Below are 6,000 nucleotides of genomic sequence, written 5' to 3' on the forward strand. Positions count from 1 at the left end.
GCCGAAGGCAGTTGCTTAACCAACTGAGCCACCCAGGAGCCCATATTTATTAATTTAAGTTGGAGCTCAAATTAGCTCACCTACAAAAATTGGCCTATACCTCCAATCCCATACCCCCTCCACCCCACCTCAAAAACCGTGAAAGAATATGTACTAAAATATTAATAGTGGTGATCTAAACAGTGGCTTTAGCATTTCCAAAATGCTTTGAGCATTTTTGTATGTTTTAAAATACCTACAGTAAACATGTATCAGTTTTATTACCAAGAGGGAAAAAAATAAATTTTTTTTTATAAAAAGATAATTACTGTGTGCATTGGAAATATGTATTAGGCCAAATTTATTATACACCTATCATCTATATTAGTCTGCTAGGGCTGCCATAACAAAATACCAGAGACTGCGTGGCTTAAACCACAGTAATTTATTTTCTCACAATTCCAAAGGCTGAGAGCCCAATGTTTGGCAGTTTGGGTTTGTCTTAAGGCCCCTCTCTTTGGCTTGCAGATGGTGCTTCCTCCCTGTGTCCTCACATGACCTTTCCTCTGTGTGCTGCATCCACAGTGTCTCTTTTCTTACAAGGACCCCAATCATACTGGATTAGGTTCTCACTTTTGACTTTATTTAACCTTAGTTACCTCTTCAAAGGCTCTGTCTTCAAATACAGGCACAGTGGGGGTTAGGGCTTCAACATATGAATTTGAGACACAATTCAGGAGACACAATTCAGTCAGTCCTTACCACCACCAATTCCTAGCTACTGTAAAACAAAAATTTCCACCTCTTAATTACACATGGAAATAAATTCGATATGAAAAGACTCTGATGGCAAAGTATACCGGAGAGTTAAAACAGTTACATGGGTGATTTAGGAAAAATATTAAGGAGTAAGTGGGGAAAGGACTGAATTGCCTAAATAATTACTTGACTTTCCTTGACCAGTTTTACAATTGCTTTCTCTATGTGCTACAATTACAGAAACGTGATATTTTCTAGTCTTCAATGTACCTGCAGCATGAACCTCTCTGCTGCAAATCAGATCACATTAGTTAATTCTAGAGCCCAGCCCCATTTACAGGGCATCTGATGAAAGGTTAGATGTGGCAGTTCTACCAGTAAGCCATTTGGCTTCAAAGAAGTCCAGTTTAGTGGCTGTCCATGTCCCAGCAGTTTAATCTGAAATTAAAAACACACACAAATATCTCCAAATGTATCTCTTTGACTCACCCACTTTATTGGAAAAGAGTGGCTGGTATTTCTTTAAAACACTATAGACAGGAGACTCATCTTTTGGTTTTATTTAGTGGTTCACACATTGTTTTAACCCTTGATCCAAATGAGTGCATACATGTGTCTTGCTCATGTATTCCTCTCATATAAAAGTGTGCAAGAGTTGGAAAAGAATTGTAAAGGTTGAACAGTATCAGAGTAGGGAAAACACTGAAGAGAGGATTGGGGAAAAGGACTCTGGAACCAATCTGCCCAACATAAGACCTGCATAGTTGTGCACAGAATGTTTGGAAAAAGGCCCCCCTCCTTTATCTAGCAACACTTCCTCCCGGATTTTCCAGTAACTAATTAACAATACATAAGTCTGATCAATTATTACTGTAATTGTTTTATATCCTTAATCTTATACTAAGTGGATCTAGATGGAAGTAATTTCCTACGTAACTGTGGTTATTTTGAACAAGAAAACTTTGCCTACCATGTAGAGCAACACAAAAACAAAACCCATGAACCTAACAGTATTAATGGAAGCCAAACAGAATACAGATAAAATAAAAAGATGATGTCATACCCAGGCCCCTAAGCTGTAATTAAACATCAAATTTGAACTCCATCTTTCTCTCTGCCTGATCAACCACAGTGTTAGAAATGAAATATGGAAAATGATGCAAGGAGAAGCATATGGACAATTTACATCCAAGGAAATTGTCAGTTTCTTAAAAATAAGCTATAAAATATATCAATGAACTCAATGCCAGATGTGTTGGTTACAACTATTAGATTAACTTTCTCCAGATTTTTTTAATGACCTTAAAATAGTATGGCCACACATCTTACTTTTATTCAGATTTGTTCTGGGATGGGAGAGACTCTGAATCCATTTTATGTATGTCTGTATGTGTATGTATTTATGAATTCCAGAATTCATTTTGGATGCTTGCAGAACTTGAACAACCTAAAATAACTGTGAGAAAGAATATCTATTTTACATTGATATGCATGGAGACAACATAGCTGTTTTATAAGTTTAATTTTCTGGGAAATGAAAGAAAACTTTCAAAGCCTTGGCCAAACGTTGCCATTGATGAAGTTCATTTTTAAAATTACAGGTATCCCTCACTTTCTGAAAGTTTGTGTTATGCCACTTCACTTTTATGAAAGACCTACAGTAGTTAGTACCTGTTTTTGTAACTGAAAGAAATCTAAAGAGGATTTTCACTTTTACAAAAAAAGGCAAAAAGTAAAAGTAGCATTCAGTGTTTGTTTTGCAGAGAGGCAGTGCACACCCCAAGCAGCAGCCAGAGTGGCAACAAGTTCCTTCCCACGCTCAGCATCTCAGCATCAAGCTGCCAGAGCTTTGAGCTGTGTCTGTGAGCATCTGTGCTTTATCACAATTCATTTTGTGCATCCATTAGCAAGATATGCTCTAAGGTATTAGAAGAGCCTAAGAGAGGTTGCTTTTGGGGTCTGGGACTATTCAAAAAAAAAACTTCCACATAAATTAATGGTAATTGCATCTTTGCTTTACACCATTTCAGTTTATGAAAGGTTTCATAAGAATGCTCTGCTGTACTCTTATAAGATATAAAAGGAACATAAATAAAGATAATTAATAAAGATAAAATCCCCTTACCTTTGTTACTCCCAGAGTAGCTATGGGTTGGCTAAGCAACAGACGTCTTGATGTGGGCCATTCAAGAAATATGGCATAGACCAATTTTTGTTTACGTTTGGATGTGTACCTGGTTAAAGGGGGAAAAAGTATAGTAATACTATAGGTCAGGTTTGGAATTATTTTACAGAGATACTTCCATGTAGTAAATATTTACCAATGTCTTCATGAATAGAGGGAAGGAAAAATAACTCCATGGTAGAGTAAAAAGGACTCAAAAGGGGTTCCCAATTCCAGTGTGTGTGTTGGGGCCTGGAGGGGAGGTTCCCTATCCCACCAAGCAATTCTCAGACACCAGCTGGGTCTCCTACAATTCAACTCAATTCTGACACTATCTACCTGGGCATAGTGTCAGATTTCCACAGGCAAGGATTCGGTCCTACAAGACTGCTTGCCTACACCACTCTCAACTTCAGACACCAATCACAAGTCCCAGTTATCACCTGGTCTTCTAACCCACAAGCTATAGAAAGGAGGTTACAATGACGTCCTCCTTGGTTTTGATTAATTTTCTACAGCAGCTCACAGAACTCACAGAAACATTTTACTTACTAGATTACCAGTCTGTTACAACAGGATAAAACTCAGAAACAGCCAGAGAGAAGGTATGGGGAAAGGGCTTGGAGCTTCCGTGAACTCTCCAGGCACACACTCTCCCAACAATCCTGAACCTCTCCAAACCCCGTCCTTTTGGGTTTTTATGGAGGCTTCATTACAGGGGTATGACTGATTAAATCAATGGCCATTGGTGACTGATTCAACCTCCAGCCTCTCTCCTCAATCTAGGACTGAAAGTTCCAACCCTGTAATCACAAGGTTGGATCTCCAGGCAACCAGCCTCACCCTTTGGTGAAGTGGAAAAGTCACCTAGTAACAAAACAAGAGACATCTTGGGCGCCTGGGTGGCTCAGATGGTTAAGCGTCTGCCTTCGGCTCAGGTCATGATCTCAGGGTCCTGGGATCGAGTCCCGCATCGGGCTCCCTGCTCCTTGGGAGCCTGCTCCTCCCTCTGCCTCTCTCTCTCATGAATAAATAAATAAAATCTTTAAAAAATAAATAAATAAATAAATAAAAACAAGAGACATCTTTATAGTTCTCATCACTTAGGAAATTCCAAGAGCTTTAGGAGCTCTGTGCCAGAAATGGAGACAAGACCAAATATATACTTGTTATAAATCATAATATCCTAGTACCTCCCTCCCCCCACTTCCCTTTACTAAAAGGAACAGACACTTTTCTAATATTACTCTTCATCAGACAGTTCTCATGGAGCTGGAGGTAGGCAGGGGAATATAAGCAAAGAAGGTAAGATGTGAGAGTAAATGGCTTTCCACCTGCTGGTTCAAATCTTCATATTCCCTCCTCAGCAGATATGTATGTGTCAATGCTGGGTCAAGTACTGAGGCTCGTATTAGGAATACAGTAGAAAACAAAAACACACTTAGTTCTTGTTCTTAGGGAACTTAGACTAGAGTGAGGAAGACAGACGTTCAGTAATCACACAAATAATGTCAAAGTGTGGGTTTTAACAAGCACAATGAAAGAAAAGGAAATTGAAAGATTTTAACAGAGGGATCTCTTTAAATGAGACCATCAGCAAGAAGCCTCTCCAAGAAAACAACATTTAATCTAAGACTTAAAGGATGAATGAGAAAAAAGGAGAAAATGTAAGAAGCGTTAAGCTCTAGACAAAGGAAACAGTACTCACTCATTCTTTTACTTAATTTTTCAACAACTATTTATTGAAATCTTAAAATGCTAATCACTGTTTTAGAGCTGGAGACATGGTATTGAACATAGTCCCTGTCTTCATGGAACTCACATGGTAGTGGGAAAAATTAGAATGAGCAGGTGGTGATTAAGTGCTATGGGGAAAACTGAAGCCACATGAGGACAGAGCATGCTAGGTTGGAAACGAGAGGTGTAGGTGTTATTTTAAATCTAAAACTCAAGCAAGACCTCTTTGAGGAGGTGGCATTGAGGAGACCTGAAGAATGTGAGGGAGAGCCATGTGAGTATCTGGAGGAAGAGAGGACAGCAAGCACAGAAGTCCCCATGCAAGAGTATGCTTGGCTGGTTGACAAGGCAGCAAAGAGGGCAGAATGAGAATGAGGGATAGCAGGGTGGCAGACAAGATCAGACAGCAAGGAGTCAGGTTTTTGGGTTTTGTTTTTTGCTTTAAGATTTTATTTGAGAGAGAGAGAGCATGAGCAGAGGAAGGGCAGAGGGAGAGGGAGAAGCAGACTCCCCACTGAGCAGGGAGCCCAACGTGGGGCTCAATTCCAAGACCCTGAAATCATGACGTGAGCCAAAGGCAGACGTTTAACCAACTGAGCCACCCAGGCACCTCAAGGAACCAGTTTTTATAGGACCTTGTAATCCTCTATTAGACCTGGCTCATTCTCTAAGACTGGAAACCATTGGAGGAATCTGAGCATAGAAGTGACATAACCTGGCTTTATTATTTAAAAAGGTTTTATAGCAGAAAGATTAAGTGGGCAAGGATGGAAACAGATCACTCGAGAAGCTACCGAAATAATCCAGGGGAGAGATAACAGGGAGTAAAATGATGAGAGTTGCCACAAGAGAGGATGAGAAGTGGTCGGATTCTAGATATACCTCAAAGACAAAGACGATGATATCTGTTGATGGACTGGCTGTGAAATGTAAAAGGAGAGTTAAGGACTCCAAGATTTTGGGCCTCACGACCACCTAAAAGGATGAAGCTGCCATTAACTGAAATTGGGAAGATTCTATGGAGCTGGTTTAGAGCAAAATTTAAAAATTAGGACCTCAGTTTTGGACAATACCAGGTTTAAGGTGCTTATACTTCCATGAGGAGTGGTTGACTAGAAAGTTGAATATATGAGTCTGGAGTTCAAGAAAAGAGGTCAGCACTGTAGAGGTCATCAGTATGGCATTTAAATCTGTGAAAATGGATGTGATCACCTGAGGAATAAAAATAAATAGGAAGAATGGAAGTCCAAGGACTAAGCCTCAGGGCACTTCAATGTTTAGTGCCTGGGAACTGGAGGTGCAACCAGCAAAAGACACTTAAGAAGGAGCAGCCAACAAGAAGAGATGGCAATCGGGGTGCC

At 39.8% G+C, this 6,000-nt stretch overlaps 1 long non-coding RNA gene across 1 annotated transcript; it reads right to left on the reverse strand.

Annotated features, from left to right (window-relative positions):
* Positions 1-600: 600 nt before the first annotated feature.
* LOC145723124 (uncharacterized) lies at positions 601-3,796 on the reverse strand. The gene is made up of 2 exons (XR_014147980.1): positions 2,864-3,796; positions 601-1,176 (listed from the first exon to the last, which is right to left on the reverse strand). It is a non-coding gene; the product is annotated as an uncharacterized LOC145723124 (long non-coding RNA).
* Between the last annotated feature and the right edge of the window lie 2,204 nt (positions 3,797-6,000).

This window comes from Leptonychotes weddellii, chromosome 8 (genome assembly GCF_054177405.1).
Source record: "Leptonychotes weddellii isolate Sample4059 chromosome 8, ASM5417740v2, whole genome shotgun sequence".
Lineage (NCBI taxonomy): Eukaryota > Metazoa > Chordata > Mammalia > Carnivora > Phocidae > Leptonychotes > Leptonychotes weddellii.